Here is a 24086-nt window from a genome sequence, read left to right on the forward strand (position 1 = left end):
CATGTTCAGGGAATAATTCCTCTAAATATGTAATATGATTGCATGGCACCATTGGCCAATAATGAAGAATCTTTGCAGAAATAAAGTATTTTTGCTTATATCAGAATTAGTTTTAAAAGAAAATCCTAAATAAAAATGTGTGCACAGTGCAAACATCCTTCTATACGTTGTATACCTTTTCTTTTTTTTTTAATAGGCAGGATATCACTCTGTCACTCAGGCTAGAATGCAGTAGCATCATCATAGCTCACTGCAGCCTTGAACTCCTGGCCTCAAGTGCTCTTTCTGCCCCAGTCTCCTGAGTATCTTGGACTATAGGCAAGCCATAAGGCCTGGCTAATTTTGTTTAATGTTTTGTAGAGATGTATTCTTGCTATGTTCCCAGGCTGACCATGAACTCCTGGCCTCAAGTGATCCTCCCACCTCAGCTTCTCAAAGGGTTGAGATTATACATATGAGCCATTGAACCCAGTCTCTCCTATACTTTTTGATGTACATTTTTGGTACTATCTCCATTTTCATCATATTCGTTCTCAAGGTTTTTCAAGATCCTTGTTTCCAAATAACATACCCAGCTTATCAAGGCAAGAAGGTGAACTCTGGAATCATAGAATTAGTCCCAATAAGCAGGCTTCTACTAAAAGTCACACATCACTTATACAAAAGATGCAATTTATCGGTCCTTTTACTCCAAGTGTCTGAGCATTATTGTGAACCAAGTAAGAGTAAGCATATGGTCTCACCTCCCTTTCTCTTCCCCCTGTTCATTCATTAAATCAGTGAACATTTGATAGCCTATTATGTATCATACACCATGCTAGGCACTAGAGATTCAAAGACTAATAAAACAGAGTCCCTGTCCTAATGGAGCTCATTATTTAGAAAAGAAGTTCATTGACATAAAAAATGTGTGATAGGGATGATAACTATGATAAAGATAACACAGAAACCAAAGGGCAAGGAGCAAGGGAACTTGATGGGAGTGTTTCATATGCAATCCCCTGTAGAGAATCTAGAGTGACTCCTGGGTGAATAGCAACATCTATTTCCTTTGGCTCCTTAAATCTACATTTAATCGACACCAAAAGATCTCTTATTGTTACTGAAATCCTGATGGACCTTTCCAAATGAGGAAATAACAAGAGTTCCTTGCCCTATTGGATATCAAGGCATTTTCTATGCCTCTTTTAGTTTATGAGGTTTCTTAGTCCATGTTATTTTAGCTGATCAATGAGATACTCTTACACCATTTGCATTGATTGTCACATTGAATTGATCATGAAGCCAGATACCCTTACTCTGTTTAATTTCATTGTCAGATTGGATTGATCATAGAGCAGTTCAGTTAAATGGCTGATGATCAGCCACAACATGACTATTTGTTCAATATTTTCTTAGGCAGCCTAGTACAGACACTATTATTATAATACCAGTGGCATTCAAGGGTATAAAGCTGACAATTGTTTCATCTCCTCTGGTGGTGAGTCTTGTAAATTATTTCCACCAGTTGGTTATGCAAGGCTGAGACTTGAATATGGAGGAATCTCACCCAAATGTACTTAGCCTAGGAAAATAAATGAATGTCACAGTCAATAGAAACATGGGCATATCTATGTGGATAGGCTTAAATGAGGAAGTAGATAATTGTGATCAGACTAAAATCAGAGGTTTGAAGAGATCAGAAAGAAAGCAGAGCCATACTGTTGGCATATGGTTGCTCACGCCTGTAATCCAAGCACCTTGGGAGGCCCAGGTGGGCAGATCACTTAAGGCCAGGAGTTCAAGAACAGCCTGGCCAACATGGCGAAACCCAGTCTCTTCTAAAATTATAAAAATTAGCCAGGGGTGATGGTGCACACTTGTAATCCCGGATATGCGGGAGGCTGAGGCATGAGAATTGCTTGAACCCGGGAGGCAGAGGTTGCAGTGAGCCGGGATCGTACTACTACACTCCAGCCTGGGCAACAGAGCAATTTCCATCCCAAAAAAAGAAAAGAAAGGAAAAAAAGAAAGAAAGCAGAACCATACTATATGATTATTTAAATGAACCACTGACAGTGGTTGGATTTTTATGTTCTTTCTAATGCTGGAAATGTGAGAAGGATAACTCTAGTTAAATGACTATGTAGACAATTTTAGTGACAGCTTCTGAAACTGGTAACTCAGCTTATGTCCCATGCCTTCTTGGAAACCTTAAGAATTCTTACTTTGGGAAGAGTTCCATAAAATTTAAACAGTTAGTGTGGGTAAGCTAAACCTAAATGCAACCTTTTTATTTATTCTTTTTGACCTTTTTATGAGACCAAGTATTTATTTCAGCATACTTTCTTATTCAGAGACATTATAAGTATATTAAAGTGATCCAGCTGGGGTTTGAGTTCCTGATGTGAAATAAGAGATTTGTGGATGCTATAAACATCCTGAGTTAGTGATCCTTCTCCACCCAACAACTAGCATTGGGAGCTGAAATCTAAATGGAAATGCTGCCTAAATCATTAACCACGATTCCCTTATGCTGGATAACAACTGGATTCTGTCTTAAGCAACACGAGGTATATAGATGTGCTAGAAACTGTCAGAAACTGGCATGCATATACAACTTGTTTCACTTTATCTCTAGGGACCATTAGTCCTGTTAGTTAATCATTAGGAGTTGAAGACCAATTATCCCTAGATTATGTCTCTTGTACACTCCTACAAAAACATAGCAAAACCATCAACTTACATTTGAGAATCCCTCAGCTACAAGAGATAGCACTCCCTTTCTTATTCCCTTATTTATTAATTCATTAAAATTTAGGAGTTCACTATGAGCCAGTATCACTAAGAAAACAAAAAAATAAGCAAATTCCAACATGATAGAGTCAGGATGCAGGTTAACAAATCTCCTTCCCAATAAGCAACCATGAAGGTATACAAAACATTAAAAGAAACAACTTTAGCACTCCGGTAACTGGCCAAAAATTGAGAAGTATTTATTTATAAAACTACTGAACTTTAAGTAACGACAATGAGGGTCTGTGATGCTCTTGCCTAGAACTGTTTCCATCCCTGCTGCCTCAAGTTTGATAGTGCAACCAGGGAGAAGCAGGCCATGAAAACCAGCAGCCTCATTGTCACTGCTGGGAAGAGGGAGAGAGCTTACGTAATTTAGGCATTGTTGACTAAAGTCATGATATTGCTGGAAACCAAAAAAGTGAGCTTTAAAACTCTAAGATTGTGCTTCTGTTTAGGACAAGTCACAGATTCACAAAACAGCTGGGGGTGTTAGCAGGGAGTGGCAGAAGATAAGTTGGCCATATGAGGCTTAATAATTTCTCCACATATTCTGGAAGACCCAAGGCTGTCTTGGGTCTATGTTGTCATGCACAGGACAGTCTAAAGTAGGCCAAGGCCACTGACATACCCCTGGCTGATGAAACCTGAGTGTATGCTCACAGGACACATGAGAGGAACTGTCAGAAAATTAAAGCAGGGAAGAGTCAAAAGCATTCTAAAGTATGAAAGTGGCCTCTAGCCTGCACTTATATCCATTAGAAAAAACTGGAAAACTTAGAGGCATTTGGGCACAATCTCTTAAAATCTCTGCCTATAAAGACACAGGCAATTTCTATGAATCCCAACAAAAAATTAAAACAAAAAACATATATGTATAAAAGAGGCATCAAGAGCTACACATTGTGAGGAGAGATATTTCTCAGATTTAGTCCAGGCAAGTTCAATGTTTATTGGTAGATAAGTAAGTAACAACAGCAACTCTCAGCGGGAGGGGTGTGTTACAGTCCAGAGGTGATACAATATAACATCTGAAATGTCCATGAAGAATGTCATTAGTGTTTTGATAGAGATTACATTGAATCTGTAAATTGTTTTGAGGAGTATTATCATTTTAACAATATATTTCTTCCAATTCATGAGTATGGAATAGTTTTCTTTCTTCCTTTCTTTATATCCTCTTCAGTTTCTTTCCTCACTATTTCATAGTTTTCCTTGTATAGATCTATCACTTCTTTTTAGTTAAATTGATCTCTGTTTGTTTGTTTGTTTGTTTGAGATGGAGTCTCACTCTGTCACTCAGTAGCACAATCTCAGCTCACTGCAACTTCCACCTCCCAGCTTCAAGTGATTCTCCTGTCTCAGCCTCCCAAGTAGCCAGGATTACAGGCATGCGCCCCCATGCCTATTTGTTGTACTTTTAGTAGAAACAGGGTTTCACCATGTTGGCCAGGCTGGTCTCAAACTCCTGACCTCAAGTGATCTGCCTGCCTCATCCTCTCGAAGTACTGGAATTACAGGCATGAGCCACCGCACCTGGCCATTTCTAGGTATTTTATATTCTTTGTAGCTACCGAAATGAGATTGCCTTCTTGATTTACTTTTCAGATTGTTCACTTTTGGTGTATATAAATGCTATTGATTTTTGTATGTTGATTTTGTATCCTTACTGAATTTTTAATCAATTCTCACATTTTTTGGTGAAATCTTTTGGTTTATCCAATTATAAGATTATGTCATCTGCAAACAAAGCTAATTTTGATTTTTTTCTGTTTAATTTGGAAGACTTTATTATAATTTTCTCTTTCCTAATGACTCTGGCCAGGGCTTCTGTTACCACACTGAATAAAAGCAGTGAACATGGGCATCATTATTTTGTTCCAGATCTTAGAGGAAATGCCTTTAGATTTTCCCTGTTCAGTGCAATTCTAGCTATGGTTTTGTCATATGTGGCCTTTATTATTTTTGAAGTGTGTTCCCTCTATACCCTGTTTGATGAAAGGTTTTATCATAAAGAGATGTTAAATTTTTAGCAAATTTATTTTTGCTGTGTCTATTGAGATCATCACAGGGTTTTTGTTTTTGGTTCTGTTAATTTAATATTTCACATTCATTTGCATAAGTTGCACCATCCTTGCATTTCTGGGATGAATCCCACTTGACGATGGTGAATGATGTTTTTAATTTGCTCTTGAATTTGGTTTGCTAGTATTTTATTGAGCATTTTTGCATGTATATTCACTAGTTATATTGGTCTATAGTTTTCTTTTTGTGTGTGTCCTTGTCTGGTTTTGATGTTAGGATAATCCTGATCTCCTAGAATGAGTGCAGAAGTATTCCCTACTCTTTAACTTTTATGAAGAATTTGAGGAAAATCGGTATAGTTCTTTAAATATTTGGTGGAATTCAGCAGTGAAGCAATCAGGTTCTGAGACTCCTTTTGATGGAATACTGTTCGTTATGGCTTTAATCTTATTACTTGTTATTATTTTATTAAGACTTTCTATTTCTTCATGGTTCAAACTTGGTAGGTTGTATGTGTCCAGGAATTTATCCATTACGTCTAGGCTTTCCATTTTTTTTTTTGGCATATCATTTGATATGGTTTGAATCCATGTCCCCACCCAAATCTCATGTTCAATTGTAATCCCCAGTGTTGGAGATGGTGACTAGTGGGTGATGATTGGATCATGGAGGGGTGGATTCTTCATTAATGGTTTAGCATTATCTCTTTGGTGTTTATCTTGTGATAGAGTTCTCAGAAGAGCTGGTTGTTTAAAAGTGTGTAGCACCTCCCCACTCTCTCTTCCTCCTGCTCCAGCCATGTAAGATGTTCCTGCTTTCCCTTCACCTTCTGCCATGTTTTTAAGTTTCCTGAGCCCTACCCTGTCATTTTCCCTGCTTTCACTCAGTCTCTATTCTGCTACCCTATAAAGAGGTGCCTTCTGCCATGATTGTAAGTTTCCTGAGGCCTTGCTAGCAATGCAGAACTGTAAGTCAATTAAATCCCTTTTTAAATAAATTATCCAGTCTCAGGTATTTCTTCATAGCAGCATGAGAACAGACTAATACAATATGCAAAGAAAAAAAGTATGACCATATTCAAGAAATGAAAAAAAAAAAACAACTGTTAATAGAAGCTTTCTCTGAGTGTCCCCAGATGTTGGATTTTGCACACAAAGATTTTAAAGTACTGTGATACATTAGTTGAAGAACAACAGAAAATCATGTTTAAAGAATTAAAGAAAAGTATGACAACAAATCAAGAAACACACAATCTCAGTCCAAAGATAGAAATTATTTAAAAAATAAAAATTTAGGAGATAAAAAATGTTAACAACTAAAATGAAAAGTTCACTAGAAAGGCTTAATGCCATATTTAATATGACATAAGAAATTATTAGTGAACTTGAATATAGATCAATAAAATTATCCAATCTGAAGCACAGAGAGGCATATTAGTCTGTTCTGACACTGCTACAAAAAACTACCAGAGAATGGATAATTTATCAAGAAAAGAGGTATAATTGAATCAGAGTCCCATCGGCTGTACAGAAAGCATGACTGGGAGGCCTCAGGAAATGTATAATCATGGCAGAAGGTGAAAGGGAAGCAAACACATCTTACCATGGTAGAGTGAGCGAGAGAGAGAGAGCGAAGTGGGGAGCACTACACACTTTCAAACAACCAGATCTCATGAGAATTCACTCACTATCAAGATAACAGCAAGGGGGAAATCCACCCCCATGATCCAATAACCTTTCAGCAGGCCTCTCGTCCAATTCTACATGAAATTGGGGCAAGGACACAAATCTAAACCATATCATTACACCCCGACCCCTCCCAAATCTCATGTCATTCTCACATCACTAAATACAATTATTCCTGCTCAACAGTTCCCCAGTCTTAACTCATTTCAGCATTAATTCAAAAGTCCATAGTCCAAAGTGTTATCTGAGACAAGGCAAGTCCCTTCCACCTGTGATCATGTAAAATCAAAAAACAAGTTAGTTACTTCCAAGATACAAGGGGGAATAGGCATTGGGTAAATATTCCCATTCCAAATGGGGGAAATTGACCAAAACAAAGGTGCTACAGGCCCCATTAAGCCAAAGATGATTATTTTGGCAGGGCAGCCATTAAATCTTAAAGCTCCAAAATAATCTCCTTTGGCTCCATGTCTTGCATACAGGGCATGCTGGTGCAAGAGGTGGGGTCCCAAAGCCTTGAGCAGCTCCATCTCTGTGGCTCTGCAGGGCACAGCCCCCACAGCTGCTTTCATGGGCTGGCATTGGATGCCTGTGGCTTTTCCTGGTGTACAATGCAAGCTGTCAATAGATCTACCATTCTGGGATCTGAAGGATGGGGGGACCTCTTCTAACAGCTCCATTTGGCAGTACCCAACTGGGGATTCTGTGTGGGGGCTCCAACTCCACATTTTCCCTCTGCACTAGTACAGGTTCCCATGAGGGCTCCACCCCTGCAGCAGACTTCAGCCTGGACATCCAGGTATTTTCACACATCATCTGAAATCTAGACAGAGACTCCAAAACTCTTGCCTTCTGCCCACACACAGGCCCAACACCATGTGGAAGCCACCAAGGTTTGGGGCATTCAGTCTCTGAAGCCACAGCCTGAGCTGTACCGGGGCTCCTTTTAGCCACTGCTGGAGCTGGAGTGGCCGGGTTGCCAGGTGCCATGTTCTGAGGCTGCACAGAGCAGCTAGGTCCTGGGCCTTGCCCAAGAAAATATTTTTCCCGCCTAGACCTCTGGGCCTGTGATGGGAAAACTTCTGTGCCTAGAAGTTCTCTGACATGCCCTGGAAATATTTTCCCCATTGTCTTGGTGATTAACATTTGGCTCCTCTTATGCAAATATCTGCAGCAAGTTTGAATATCTCCCCAGAAAATGGGTTTTTATTTTCTATCACATGGCTGAGCTGCATATTTTCCAAACATCTATACTCTATTTCCCTTTTAAGCATAAATTCCAAATTTAGACAGTCTCTTTGTGACTGCACATAACTGTATGCTGTTAGGAAAAGCCAGGCCACATCTTGAATGCTTTGCTGCTTTGAAACTTTTCCCAGCAGATACCCTAAATAATCTTTCTGAAGTTCAAAGTTCCACAGGCCCCTAGACCAAGGACACAATGCTGCCAGTATCTTTGCTAAAGCATAGCAAGAGTGTCCTTTACTCTAGTTCCCAACAAGTTCCTCATCTCCATCTGAGACCACCTCTGCTTGGACTTCATTGTCCATATTAATATCAGCATTTTGGTCAAAACCATTCAATGAGTCTATAGAAAGTTCCAAACTTTCCTTCATCTTTCTGTCTTCTTCTGAGCCCTCCAAACTGTTCCAACCTCTACCCATTACACAATTCCAAATTTGCTTCCACGTTTTCAGGTTTCTATATAGCAGTACTCCACTCCTAGTACCAATTTTCTGTATTATTTCATTCTTACACTCCTGTAAAGAACTACCTGAGACTTGGTAATTTATGAAGAAAGGTGGTTTAAATGATTCATGGCTCAATGGGCTGTCCAGGAAGCATGGCTGGGAGATCTCAGGATACTTACAATCAAGGCAGAAGGTGAAGGGGAAGCAAGCACATCTTACCATGGCACAGCAGGAGATAGAGAGCATGAAGGGAGAAATGCCACACATTTTCAAACAACCAGATCTCATGAAAACGCACTCACTATCACAAGAACAGCAAGGGAGAAATCCAACCCCATCACCCCCCAACACGTCCCAACAGGCCCTTCCTCCAATTCGACATGAGATTTGTGCAGACACAAATCCAAACCATATCAAGAGGGAAAGAAGATGAAGTAAACAAATTCTATTAGACCTGAGAAAACATGAAACACAGATGTGTACTGGGAGTTTCAGAAGTAGTAAAAAGATAGAGAAGAGTAAAAAAATTGACAAAAATATCTTAAATTTCATAAAAATTATTAACTAAAGATCTAAGAAGCTCAACAAAATCTAAGTAGAGTAAACATAGAGTCACACCTTGACATACCTTGGTCAAATGATTGAAAGACAAAGAGAAAGAGAAACCTTGGGAACAGCAAAAGAGAAATGAAATGACTCATCACATACAGAGGAAGTACAATGTGATAAACAGAGAACTTCTCATCCAAAATAATAGAAACAAAAGGGCATTAGAATTACATATTCAAAATGCCAAAAGAAAAAAAATGTCAAGCAAGCATTCTACATTCAGCAACTTTCTTCTTACTATTAATGTGAATGGAAAACATTCCAAGAAAAATAGACTAAGGAAAATTCACTCCTGTTATACATGACTTAACAAAATCACTGAAATAAATCTAAGCTGAAAGGAAGTGATACCAGAGGGTGTAGCTCAAATCCAAAAGTAGAAACGAAGAACACTGGAAATAGTAAAGGCTTTGGTAAATAAAAAGCTCTGTGAATGTACATTTTAATAATATAAATAAAGAAAAACTTATAGATTATATATTTATAAAATATATATGTAACATTATATAACACTATTAGTCCAATGGAGAGACAAATAGAAGATATGTTGGAACAAAATTTTATTAATGTATTTTATTGCAATATGGTAAATGAAGTAAATTGGGTTTATGGGTAAATTGGGTTTATGTTAAGAAACATATTGTAATTCTGAAAGAAACAGCAAAGAAAATACTAAAACTATCAGTAGGAAATCATCAGAAAACTTGAATTGTCATATGCAAAATATTGGCTTTAAAAAGCAATAGAGGAGAGGCTGGGTGCGGTGGCTCACGCCTGTAATCCCGGCATTTTGGGAGGCTGAGGCGGGCAGATCACAAGGTCAGGAAATCGAGACCATCCTGGCTAACACGGTGAAACCCCGTCTCTACTAAAAATATAAAGCAAACATTAGCCAGGCGTGGTGTTGGGCACCTGTAGTCCCAGCCACTCAGCAGGCTGAGGCAGGAGAATGGCATGGACCCGGGAGGCGGAGCTTGCAGTGAGCTGAAATTACGCCTGGGCAAAAGAACGAGACTCTGTCTCAAAACAAAAGAAAACAAAACAAAAAGCAATACAGGAGAAACAGGGAAACCAGAAATAAGACAATTGGTAAACAAGTATCAAAATAGTATTAAAACCAAACGCAACAATAATTATATTAAACATGGTCTACCATTCAAACCTCATTCAAATAGTAAAGATTGTTAAACTGAGTAAAAATGCAAGTAACAAAGACATTATATAATATAAAATGTAAAGTGGCATTACATGGCATAAGGAATTAGTGAACTTGAATATTGATCAATAAAAATTATATGATATAAAGAAAAGGCAAAAAAAGTGAAAAGAGCCTTAGAGAAATATGAGAAAAAGCCAACCTTGCTAAATGTTGTCTACAAGAGGAACACATTAGATTGAAAGACATAAAGTGCTTGAAAAGAAAATAATGGCAAAAATTACAACATATATTATGCAAATAATTACCATGAAAGAGCTGAACTGACTACATTAATTTTACACAAAATACATTTTAAAACAAATACTGCTAGAGTTAAAGAGGGATATTTCATAAGGATGAAATACTAATACGTTAGAAAATTTTAAAAATATGAATATATAAAACCTCACAAAAAAAAATCCTGAAATACGTAAAGGAAAAACTTACAGAATTCAAAGGAGAAATAGCCAAATATTAAGAATAGTTGAAAATGTCAATGCTTCACTCCCAAATAATAATAGAAAAACTAGAAAGGACTTTGGGAGGCCAAGGCGGCCGGATCACAAGGTCAGGAGATAGAGACCATCCTGGCTAACACAGTGAAATCCCGTCTCTACTAAAAATACAAAAAAAAAAAAAAAAAAAGAAAAACTAGAAAGGAAATCAACAGGGACATAGAGAATTTAAATAACTCTGTCAAACAACCTGTTCTAAGGAATATTAGTCGAACACATCAACCAAAATCTGCAGAACAAACTTTTTTTCGAACACACATAGAACATTATTGAGAATAGGTCAGTTTCTGGGCCATAAAACGATTCTCAATGAGTTGAAAAGATTGAAAGTATACAAAGTATGTTCTCTGACAGCTCAAGATTAAATTCGAAATTCGTGATAGTAGCAAATCTGAAACAATCATAATATTTTTACCTTAAATAATATACTTTGTATAATCCATGAGTCAAAGTAGAAATTAAGGAGTAGCTTATACTATTGCAATTATGAACAGACACACAACATATCAAAATTTATGAAGGCAATTATGGTCCTAGAGGGAAATCTGTAGCTTTAAATGCACATGTTCAAAAAGAAAAGAAAAAAAGGATCACAAATCAAATGACCTATTTCCACCTTAGCAAATTATAAAAAGAGGAGCAAACTACATATAAAGCAAGAAAAACTAAACAATGAAGATTAGAGTAAAAATGTAACAGAAAACAAAAATATAATGATAAAATCAACCAAACCAAATGTTTATTCTTTTTTTTTTTTTTTTTTTTTTTTTTGAGACGGAGTCTCACGCTGTTGCCCAGGCTGGAGTGCAGTGGCGCGATCTCGGCTCACTGCAAGCTCCGCCTCCCGGGTTCCCGCCATTCTCCTGCCTCAGCCTCCCGAGCAGCTGGGACTACAGGCGCCCGCCACGGCGCCCGGCTAATTTTTTGTATTTTTTAGTAGAGTAAGAATGACTAACAAAATAAAATAAGTAACAAATTATCAAAATTACTAATGAAAGAAGGATATTACAATCTTCTCCACAAAAACTAAAAAGTTTATAACGAAATATTAGCTTAACTGTATTCCAACAAATTAGACAAGTTAGACTATATGGACAAATTCCTAGAAAGGCACACTTCACTGGAATTCACCCAGAAGAAAAATTAATAATCTCAATAGACATAACAAGGAAGTTGATTTATCAATTAAAAATATTCTCTTGGAGAAAAGTTTATACCCAAGGGGTTTCACTGGTGAATTACAGCCAAACATTTAAAGAAGACCATTCCTTCACAATCCTCCCAGAAAATATAATAGAAACAAACACTTCATTAGTAATAGTATAGGAGCAATATTATCTCGACACCAAAACCTTACAAAAGCATTATCAGGAAGAGAATACTTCTGACCAGTATTCATCACACAGACTCAAAAATACTAAAAAAAAAAAAAAAAAAAAAACTTAGCAAACTAAATTCAGAAACATATAATAAAAATTATTCACCATGACCAAGTGGAGTTTATATCATGAATACAAGGTTTATTAAACATTTGAAATCACTTACAATAATAGACCACTCATATTAATAAAATAAAGGGAAAATTTTACATGACTATCCCCAAGGATGAAGCATAAGCTTGTGAGAAAATGTACCACCCTTTCATAATGAAATCTCACAAGCTGGGCATAGTGGCTCATGCCTGTACTCCCAGCACTTTCGGAGTCTAAGGCAGGGTGATCACTTGAGACCAGGAGTTTGAGGCTGCAGCGAGCCATGATCATGCCACTGCCCTCCAGCTGGGGTGACAGAGTGAGATCCCAAACCCCCACCCCTAAAAAATCTCACTACAGACAAGAAAAAGTTGAAATTTTCCTTAACCTAAAAATACAAAAAACAAACGAACAAGCAACAAAAAGAAACCCTTCATCTAACGTCATACTTAATGGTGAAAAACTAAATCCTTTCCCCGAGATTAGGAACAAGGCAAGGATGTTCTGGTATGCTCTCTCCACTTCTAGTCAACGTTGCATTGACAATTCTAACCAGTACATTAAGGCAAAGCAGAATAATAAGCTTGTGTATACTAAGAAAGATGTACATATGACTTCACCAAAGAAAGTACAAATGGATAATAGGCACATGAAAAGCTGATAGAAATACTAAATAAGTCATTAAGGAGAAGGAGGAAGAGAAAAAAACAAGCAAAAGCAAGAGAAGAAAAAGAGGATGAAGAGGAGAAGAGACGGAAAAGAGAGAAAGAGGAAGAGGAGAAAATAAAAAGAAGCAGAGGAAGAGCTGGAGAAGGAAGGGAAAGGAGAAGGAGAAGGGGAAGGGATAGAGAGCTTAATTAAAGAGATTCAGATCTAAGGAAATAAAATTGTGTTTATTCACGGGTAAAAATTTTACATATAGAGAATGTTGCAGAATAAACACACACACACATACACACACAGAGAGACACTACAGAATAAGCAAATAAATTTAGCAGATAAAAGATCAATACCCACAAATTCTACATATATTCCACATAGTAGCAATAAGCAATCAGGAAATAAGAAAATAAAATTCTACTCACAAAAAGAATCATATAGTTAGGAGAAAATTAATATAAGATGTATATGATTTCTAGGCTAAATACCATATATTACTTCCAAACTCAATTCAATTTAAATAAATAGACATTCCATGCTCATGGATTAAAAGCCTTGATAGTGTTAAGATGCAGTTTTCCCCAAATAGATGTCTAGATTGAATGCAATCCTTGTTAAAACCCCAGCAGACTTTTTTTTTTAGAAAATAGCAACCTTATATGAACACGCAAAGATTTCAGATAGTCTAAAGAATTTTCAAAAAAAGAACAAATTTGGAGGACTTATACTACCAGATTTCAAAACTTACTATAAAATGACAGTGTAGAATATACATGTAGTATTGGCATAGGAAACTAAATTAAGAGTCCAGAAACAAACCTTATATTTATGAGTAATTGTTTTTGACAAAGGCGATTTAACTGTCTTCCCAATGAATAGTGCTTGTATAATTAGATATCCACAAGCAAAAAGGTGCATTTAGATGCTTACTTAACATTGCACACAGAAATTAACTCAAAATTAATTATCAGCCTAAATGTAAAAGCCGAAACTGTAAAACTCTTCAAAGAAAATTCAAGAATAACATTTCAAGACTTTGCGTTAGGCAAAGATACAATACCAAAGTTTAAGTCGTAAAAGAAAATATGATAAATTGCATTTTATTAAAATGAAAAACATTTGCATTTCAAAAGACATCATCAAGAAAATGAAAAGACAACACATAGCCTGAGAAAAAAATATTTGGAAAATATATATCTGATAAAGGACTTTCCTCTACAATATACATTATAAAGCATAATATGTAATATATAATTTAATAACATCATATAATACCATAAAATAGTATTATATGATACATATGATCATTCAAAACTGAAAAGACAAATGACCAATTTTCTTAAAATTGGCAAAGCTTGTATATTCCAAGAACGATGTACACATGGCTTCGCCCAAGAAGGCACAATTGGATAAGCACATGAAAAGCTACTATATGTTATGTCATTGAGAAAATGGCATTAAACACATGAGATACATTAAAAACCGACTAGAATGATTATAATTAAAAAGTCTGATTTTTGCATTAAATGCAAAATACTTAATTTTGGCAGGGTTGTGGAGAAAATAGAGCCATCATATGTTGCTGGTAGAAATGTAAAGTGGTGTAGCCACTTTGGAAAACAGGTTGACAGTTACTTAAAAAGTAAAATGTAAACTTACCATATGATCCAGTGATTTCACCCTCAGTAATCTGCCCAAGAGAAATGAAAATGTGTCAACACAACAGTTTTAATACAAGTGATCATAAAGCACTTTTATTAATATAATAGCCAAAAACTAAACAATCCAAATATCAGATGATAAATGGATAATATGACAAAATGTGCTCTATATCCATGAATGAATTATTCAGCATTATAAAGGAATGAAACATTGACACAAATTACAATATATTTGAACCTCAAAAACAATACACTAAGTAAAAGAAGCCAGACACAGAAGACTACATACTGTATGATTATATTTATATAAAACGTCCAGGGGAAAAAACAAAAGCAGAGACAGAAAGCAGACCAGAAGATGTCTCTAGCAGGGGAGGTGGGTGAAGTTACAGTGGCGACTGACTACAAACCAGCTCAAGAGAAGTTTTTGAGGTTGATAAAAATTCTATAACTGGATTATGGTGACACTTGTACAATTCTATAAATTCAACAAACATCATTGATTTACATACATACAAAACATACATAAGACACAGTTCCTTCCTCAAAGGTCACCCTAACCCATTTTGGTAGATTCAAACTGAGGTAAACAGCTATGGTCTTACACAGAAGCAATGAAGCCAACTTTTTTAAAAATTTGGACAATACTGGAACTTAAGTCCAATATTTAAAAACAACAAATTATTACGTGCAAATCCAATCAACGTTATTGGAAACAATACAAATAAGAGTTTTGTAGATGACCCGGAATATCTAAATGACATTTTATCTCTTCCTAAAAGAATATTGGGTAATAGTTGACAGTTAGGTTTTGAAGCTAGGTTAGCTCAGTTCGTCATCATTCACTGATAACCTAATGGACGGTGAGGACTGTGGGCATTCTGAGGGTTCAAATATGCCAAAGTTCAGCCTCTTTAACATGTCCTGCTCTGCTAAGTACTATATGGACCTTGGGTGAAATGCTGGATCTCTCTGAGTGCCAGTTCTTCTATCTACTGTCAAAGAGGCATTAAATGAAAAACGCACATGTGAACTCTAGAGCAGGCACTTAAAAAAAATGTTTCCACCCACCGGGCTTGGTAGCTCAGGCCTGTAATCCCAGCACTTGGGGACGCTGGGAATGGGGGATCACCTGAAGTCCGGAGTTCGAGACCAGCCTGGCCAATATGGTGAAACCCCGTCTCTACTAAAATTACAAAAAATTAGCTGGGTGTGGTGGCGCATGCCTGTAATACCAGCTACTCAGAAGGGTGAGGCAGGAGAATCATTTGAACTCAGGAGGCGGAGGTTGCAGTGAGCCGAGATCGCGCCATTGCACTCCAGCCTGGGCAACAAGAGTGAAATTCCATCTCAAAAAAAAAGTTTCCTCCCACCTACATTTCTAAAATAAATGGGAAGTTGAGGAGATATAGACTTGTGGTTAAAATAATTGTGCCTTTTTCCAGAGTTGAAACTAAATGCTGACTTCATTACAGGGATTTGGAAAAGGTAACAAATGTTCTCTGAAGAGAAACCTGCTGAGATAAACCATCCAAGTGTCCAACCAGGTAAATGGAATGGGCCATGATTGACATTATTTCTTACCTGTGGAGTTTGACTGCTGCTTCCAAATTTGGAGCTTTGTTTCTGAAAAGAGACACAACAGAATATCAAAGAGCTGATCCTCCTAAAGCCACGAAGCTATCTGGTGTTCCTGGAATTCCCTGAGATTCAGAGTTCCCAGGATGGGAAACAGAACTATAGGTAGGATCTGCAGTGGGCACAGGAGAAGTGAAAGATCCTGGGAAGGGGAGAGAGAGTGATGCCTGACACTTCAGTCAGGGCAGTGTAAAATCCTGAGGAGAGACAAAATCCTTAGGAGGGAGGCATCCTGAGGTGCACAATTAAACCCAACTGAACAAATGGTTTTTGGAAGCTTTATTTTGTCCAAAACTGTTCCAGGATGTGAAACTGTACAGTCAAAAAGAAGACCTTCCTTTAAGAAGCTCATGGATGTTTAGGGGCTATGGATGTTAACAAATAATTATATATGTAAGAAATGCAGTAATGGGAAATGTATAAGGAAGCAACAATCACTTCTGCCTCTGCCATCCAATTTTTATAATTCCAACCATCAAAAAGGATTTTTTTTGCATCAAGAAAAATTATCCAAACTTTAGCATATGGGAAATCCTTAGAACTGATTTAACAGTACATTTTCCAGAGGAAATTATTTTGTGCTAATAATCAGAACTTTTGGCTGGTAGTATTAGAAATACAAATCAAATTAGTTTTCACAAAATACATGAGCTTCTAGCAAGATAGGATGCCACTGGGTCTCAGAGACGACCAAATGATTGTGTGGTCTCAAATACTACCCAGGCTTTTTCTTCAGCTCCCCCTTGTATCTAGATAACAAATTCTTTCTTCCATATGAGCTTCCCTTATACAACTGAAACCATGAATGCTGGTAGCTTCAAGGTTTACATGTTTCAGGTTCTCCATCTCATATCTGCACCCTTTAAACCAATAAGAAAATAACTGAAATGTGCACCCTCTAAACTTCACTCAAAATCAGAAGCATGATCACAATGTCAATGGGTCGCCATCCCCGAACCAATCAACTGTGACCAACAGTGTGAGGTCCTCAAAAACATAAAGCCCCACAACAGCACTGGATGGTTGGTCTGGAAGAAGAAAATTTCAAAGAAGTAAGAGGGTACATTTCCCAGAAGAGGGGCCACCTCTGTGCAAGCAGAAAAAGTAACACTTCTTCCCTACACTGTTTTTGCTTTAATTTCTGGTCTTTTTCCCTACTTATTGAATCCTGTCCTGACCCCATCTCCATTCAACCCTATTGCAAGTCTCCTCTATCACTTCACCCACACACTACGTGAAGCTGTTTTGAAAAATCAGGTTGTGGAAGCAGATGGCAACATACCTTCTAGATTTTTGTGCCCCTTTGGCAGTGTTTGCTAAGACGGAGCTCACAAGGGGCTGAAGTGCTCATGAAGTGGGAGGCCAAGGAGGCAATTCCAGAGCAACAAGTGAAACATGAAAGAAATGGAGTACAATGACACATTTTGTCATTAGAGGGGCACTTTATGCGATCTAAAGAACACAAAACTCCAGGCAGATATTTAAATAATCTACTTTCTTTACCAAGTGTAGACTCTCAGTGCTCCTGCTAATACATTACATCTAATCATTTTCCCTTTTACACATGATGGCATATTAACCACAAATAAGGAAGAGTAGTGATTATCTTTCCAGTGAAATATGGAGTAAAGCCATTTCTGCAATCCCAATGCCTTGTTTATCTATAATAAGAGGAGCTCATGTGGATGCATGTGTGTTGAGGAGGGGCCATAGGCAATGTCAATCAATTGTATTCATAAACACAGCTTAGAGGCAGACCCTGCATAATTTAGACTCCCCCTGGCTTGCTGGTGCCGCAAGCAGGCATGCTTTATGTTGCATTACCATTTTGATTGAACAAACAGGGTCAATAGCGGCACTTTTTCTCATTCAAGGAAAGAAAATTATTCTGAATCCAATCATCAATCAATGCATGTAATCAGGCTGTTTAAAATAGCTTGAGCTCTCACATAACTGGTTATTCCTAGGAATACAGTTGAAAAAGCGATAGGTTGGGCTGACTTGTTAGTACATCCTCACAAAAGTGTTAAAAGGCCAACAAAGACTCAACATGTGCTCCACTATTAACAAGATTATGGCAAGAGAATCATTTGAGAAGTTAGAGAGTCTACCCTCTAAGACCTCTAGTATCTGCATTCATTTGCATATAATTGTTTATCCATTACTTTGCCATACCATACAGCTACACCATTTTTCTATAATTTCTAGAGGTTAATGGCTTTTTTTCGCCTCTAAATTCAAAGTCAACACAACTGACACTAAAGTCAAGAAAATGTTCTTTTCAGAGTGCTGTAACAACAGTTGGCAGTCTGTACATTGTGAAAAATGTATTTGATCAAGGAACTTTTGCTAGCAGCATGCCAATGGATCCACACTGATTTACTTGAGAAATAAAGGAATTAATCCTCATCTTCCATTTACGGACAGAAAGCCGTCTGAGACATCTTGCACCACACAAATCTCCGACTTAGCCTTCATACAGCTTTTTGTGAAAGCAAATATAATTACAGAGCAAAAGAGAGGAACAAAAGAGCAGATTTTGAATCTCCCCCTGAATGGCCAGAAAAATGAGCAGGCAGCTGGAGATGAGTGAGTTTCAATTGTAGCCATCATGTTCTGAATCCTCTGACTTGGCACAAGTGTTAGGGTCATCTGGACTACGGGGCAAGATTGAATGATGTGGCCGGGCAAATCCACCCATCATTACTGGGATGTGTGCTCCTGGTGCAAACAATAGATACCTTTTATCCTTGCTCTCAACCATCAGATATGTGCTTTCTGATTCACAAATTTCTCCAGGGGAAAATTGTTTCTAAAAATATTTCAACTGATTACCTCAAGACTGAATAAGATAGATATATTTTAACATAGTTTTAAAACATGGCAAGGCAGAGGTAAACAAAGGGCAAAAATCAGAAACCGTGGATGTTAAGAGCTGTGGCTGAGTGAACACTACAGTCAGAGAATGCTCTGAGAGCATCTGCTAATATGTGGGGGCTGAGATTTGGCTTTATTTGGAATTTCTTTTAAGTGCAATTGAAATAAATATAACATTAAAGATACAATTTTAAGTATACAATTCAGTGGCATTAATTGCATTCACACTGTTATGCAACTATCACTTCTATCTACTTCTATAACTTTTCCATCACCCCAAACAGAAACTCTACACCCATTAAACTGTGGTCTAATCCATTTTTCTCTTCTCCAGCTACTGATAGCATCTAATCTACCTTCTGTCTCTAAGAATGTGCTTATTTTGAATATTTCATATACATGAAACAATAATATCTATCCTTTTGTGGCTGGTTTATTTTACTTAACATAATATTTTTAAGGCTCATCCATGTTGTAGTGTGTATCAGAATCTCATTTTTTTAAGGCTTAATAGTATTCCATTGTATGTATGCACCACATTTTGGTTTTTTTATCCATTCATCCATCAATGGATACTTAGATTGTTTCCACCTTTTGACTACTGTGAATAAAGCTCCCATGAACGTTGATGTACAAATATCTGTTCAAGTACCTGTTTGCCGAGACCAGCTTGGTCAGGGAGACCTTAACCCAGCGGTGCTAGAGGAATTAAAGACACACACACAGAAATATAAAGGTGTGAAGTGGGAAATCAGGGGTCTCACAGCCTTCAGAGCTGAGAGCCCCAAACAGAGATTTATCCACGTAGTTATTAACAGCAAGCCAATCATTAGCATTGTTTCTATAGATATTAAATTAACTAAAAGTATCCCTTATGGGAAATGAAGGGATGGGCCGAATTAAAGGACTAGGTGGGGCCGGTTAACTGCAGCAGGAGCATGTCCTTATAGCACAGATCACTCATGCTATTGTTGGTGGCTTAAGAATGCCTTTAAGTGGTTTTCTGCCCTGTGCTGAACAGGTGTTTCTTGCCCTCATTCCAGTAAACCCATAACCTTCCAGCATGGGCATTTATGGCCATCATGAACATGTTACAGTGCTGCAGAGATTTTGTTTATGGCCAGTTTGGGGGCCAGTTTATGGCCAGATTTTGGGGGGCTTGTTCCCAACACCTGTTTTCAATTCATATATATATGAATTTTAATGGGCCACATTAAAAGGCCAAGTAAAAGCAGACAAGGCCTGGAGTTCCAATATTAGGGAGATCCTAATAAACCTGAGACCACCAAAGGACAACACTCTCAGTGAGTGAACTATGAACATAAGAACTTCTCCCTGCAGAGGGTTTGCTATGTAGATCTTGGCTATGAATGTATGGAACAGACAGACAAACAAAAGGCAATTGAGAGAATTCATAAGCCAGAACCCTAAACAACACGGGTTTGGAGCTACTGTTCACACTATTTATGTGGCCTGAAAAACTTTAGCCACAAGCCTTTGGGTTGATTGGGCCTTCAAGTAACCAGCAAAAACTAACACAGACATCCTTTATCAAGCATAAATTTTCAAGAAACATGAACTAACAATGAGAAACCATTAAACAAATATAGAAACAACTCATACACAAATAAAGCCAGTATAAAAAATTTAAAAAAAAAAACCACAAAATCAACCCCAAAGGCTGGACTTATTCAAATCATCAGGTATTTTCCAGGTCACCTGAAAAATAGAATTGAAGTAATTATCCAAAACGCAGCAGTAGAACAGTGGCCCATTAAAATGCTGAATCTATCATATATATAGTATAAAAATAATATAAAATTTAGGTAACGATACAGAAGACATAGAATAACAAAACCCAATATATCTAGTTAGAGAACTAGGAGAGAACCTACCCCCTCAACACAGACACATTAAAAAAAAAAAACCAAATAGGCAATACTTAGAGATATAATAGCAAAGAATTTTCTGAGTAGATGAAAGACAACAATTCTTAAATTCTAGAAAATAAACCGCAAACTGAATAAAGAGCCAGAAATCAATATCAAATCAAATTAGGATATTCCTTAATGAAGCTGTAGAACTCAAGAAATGAAGCATGCAAACAAAAAAAAATTAGTTTACTTTTAGAAAAAGGACAATTTGACTGACATTCAACTTTTCAACAGCAAAAATATGGAAGGCCGCATTGCTGTGAGAACGTAACTTTCCATCTAGATGTATATACTGAGCAATATTATTTTTTAAAATTAAGATGGAATAAAAATGTTTACATACAAATAAAAGTTGAAAGAGGTCACTAACAAGAGTCTCACTAATGAAATACATCAAGGAAAAAAAAGGAATAATGATATAATTCCAGAAGAAAGATGCAAGAAGGAATTGTGTGCAATCAATACTACATGTTATAGGTATATCTAAATGATTATTTGGTCTAGAAAATAATAGCAGCAACCTCTATTTTGGATTGGAAAAAATCAAGATAGAACTAAAATCTTGAATTGCCTGTAAAAAGGGTATGGGTAAAAATTTACAAGTTTTAAGTACCGTGTCTTGTTCGGGAGAAAGATACAGATTAGCATTAGATTTCTTAAGCCAAATATACATGCTAAAATTTCTAGAGTGATTGTGGTAGGCAGAATAAGGGCCTTCCAAAGATGTCCATATCCTAATCCCAGGAACCTGTAAATATTACATTACATGGCAAAAGGAAATTGAGGTAGCGAATGAATTTAAGATTTCCAATCTGCTAATCTTAACATAAGTTGATTATCCTAGATTATACAGGTGATCATAAAGTAATTGCTATCATCCTCAACTGTAGAAGAGCTAGACAGAAGAGTTGGTGTCAGCATGATGCAACGTGGGAAAAGTTCTATGGACCATTGCTGTCCTGAAAGATAGAAGTGGATCATGAGTCAAGGAATGCCAGCTGCCTTCAGAAGCCAGACAAGGCCAGAAAACAGATTCTCTCACAGTGCCTCCAGAAAGGAACATAGCCCTGCTGACACTTTGATTTTAGCCCAGTTTCTTTCAGACTTCAGACCTCCAGAACCATAAAACAATACATTTCTGTTGTTTTAAGTCACTAAGTTTGTGGTAAATTTGTTACAGCAAAAATAGAAAACTAATACAGCGACCACTTAAAAAACATAAAGAGATTATCAATCCCAAATAATTGAAGAAAAAATAATTTAATCTGAGAAACAGAAATCTAAAAAATCATAGAGAGAGACAGAGCAAAAACTGGACAAACAGAGACACCAAAATAATACCCTGGAAATAAATTTACAATATGAAATCTACACTCAATGTTTATGTAAGAGGTTAAACTCATCGAACTGGATGTTTTCGTATTTATTTGTTTGTTGTTTAGAAACAGGGTCTGTCTCTGTCACATAAGCTGGAAGAATGCTGTGGTAGGATCACAACTCACTGAAACCTTGATCTCCTAGGTTCAAGTGACCCCCCTGCCTCAGTCTCCAAAGTAGTTAGGACTGCAGTAGTGCACACCACACTCAGCTAATTTTTTAAGTGCTTTGTAGAAACAGGGTCTCACTATGTTGCCCATACTGGTCTCAAGCTCCTGGGTTCAAGTGATCCTCCTGCCTCAAGGCTCCCAACATGCTAAGATTATAGGCATGAGTCACTATGACCAGGCCAAACTGGATTTTTTTTAAATCCGACAATATTTTGTTTTCAAAAGACACATTGAAAACTAAAGTTCTTTGGAAAAACAAAATTGATAAACGTCTAGGAAAACTGTTCATGAAATGAGTGAAGACACACAAATAACCAATATTAAAGTTAAAGTTACAAATAGAAAAGAGATTTTTAATAGGTAATAATCTATTATGAAATCTGTGTGTCAAAACAATTGAAAACTTAGGAAATGAAAGCATTCTAAAAAAAATACAAATTACAAATGTTATCTAATAAGAAATTTAAAATCTGAATTGCTTCTTAAACATTAACCAAATTCAATCAAGTAAACAGAATATTTTCCCACAAATAAAGCCATCAGGCCTCCATGGGTTTAGAGCCAAGTTCTAACAAAAATTCCAAGGACAGATAAGAATAAGGAAGATCATTTTGTATCTTTCCACATTTTTAAGGAACACAAAAATATTACTCTTCTGCTCTTTTTATGAGGGTAGTAGAAACTTGATATCAAAACTAGACAAAGGGCAAAACAAGAGAGAAAATATGAAAATCTCACTCATGTAATTAACTGCAAATTCCTAAAAATAAAATATACATATGCACATTAAATTCAGTAATGAATATAAAAGTATAATACATTATGATCAATTTCAGATCATCTTGGAATATAAATTTTAGAAACTATTAATGCAATTACCATATGATCACATTAACAAAGTAAATCCATATATGATTATCTCAATAGTTGCAGAAAATATATGCACAACAGTTTAACACCCGGTCTTCATAAAGTTAAAATCCTTAGCAAACCATGAATAAAAGAAAATGTCCATATCCTGATTAAAAAGAAAATCTGCAAAAACCTTTAAATAGATATATTCTTAGCAGTGAAATGCTGATGCATTCTCTTTAACATGTAGGAAAAAAACAAAGATACCAACTCCCGCATTTTCTTTTCAATAGAGCACTGACAGCTGTAGTAAGACAAGAAGAAAATAAAAGTATGAGGATTGGAGAAGAGAAAGGAAGTATATCATTATTGGCAATCATAAGGCTATGTACATAGCAAATTCCAAATAAATAAATAGATACATAGATAGATAAACATATTAACATTAAGAGAAGACATTAATTAATTATGTTCCTGGACACAAGAAAAAATAAAAAATCAATGCATTTTTATATTCTAGCAAGAAACATAAATGCAAACTTAAAACATCTCCATTTAAAATAGAAACAAAAATATAAGATACTTAGGAATAAATGCAACAAGTGATATGTAGATTCTTTATCCAGAAAATTATAAAATTTTCTTTAAAAATTATTAAAGACTTACATAAAGATACATAACATATTCACGCATAAGAAGACTAAACAGTACAATAATTCTGTCCAAATTGATTAATAACTTCATTGCAATTCTAATCAAATTCTCAACAGAAACCCCAGAACCAGAATATGCATACATGTGAAAAAAGGGTACGTTAAAAACTGACATTGCCATTCAATTTGGATCAGATGGATCTGTCAATTAATTTCGCTGGAAAAATTATGTAACCATGGATCTGTCAATTAATTTTGCTGGGAAAATTATATAACCATGATAACCATGTAGAA

General features: G+C 36.5%; 1 long non-coding RNA gene across 1 annotated transcript in view; it reads right to left on the minus strand.

The window, feature by feature from the left end:
• LOC123568417 (uncharacterized) overlaps nt 1–24086 on the minus strand; it is a 518489-nt gene that overhangs the window by 444916 nt on the left and 49487 nt on the right. The window contains exons 2-3 of the long non-coding RNA XR_010580550.2: nt 15876–15917; nt 14290–14320 (exon numbers count right to left, since the gene is read on the minus strand). This is a non-coding gene — a long non-coding RNA (uncharacterized lncRNA). The remainder of the gene's footprint in view (nt 1–14289; nt 14321–15875; nt 15918–24086) is intronic.

This window comes from Macaca fascicularis, chromosome 13 (assembly GCF_037993035.2).
Source record: "Macaca fascicularis isolate 582-1 chromosome 13, T2T-MFA8v1.1".
NCBI lineage: Eukaryota > Metazoa > Chordata > Mammalia > Primates > Cercopithecidae > Macaca > Macaca fascicularis.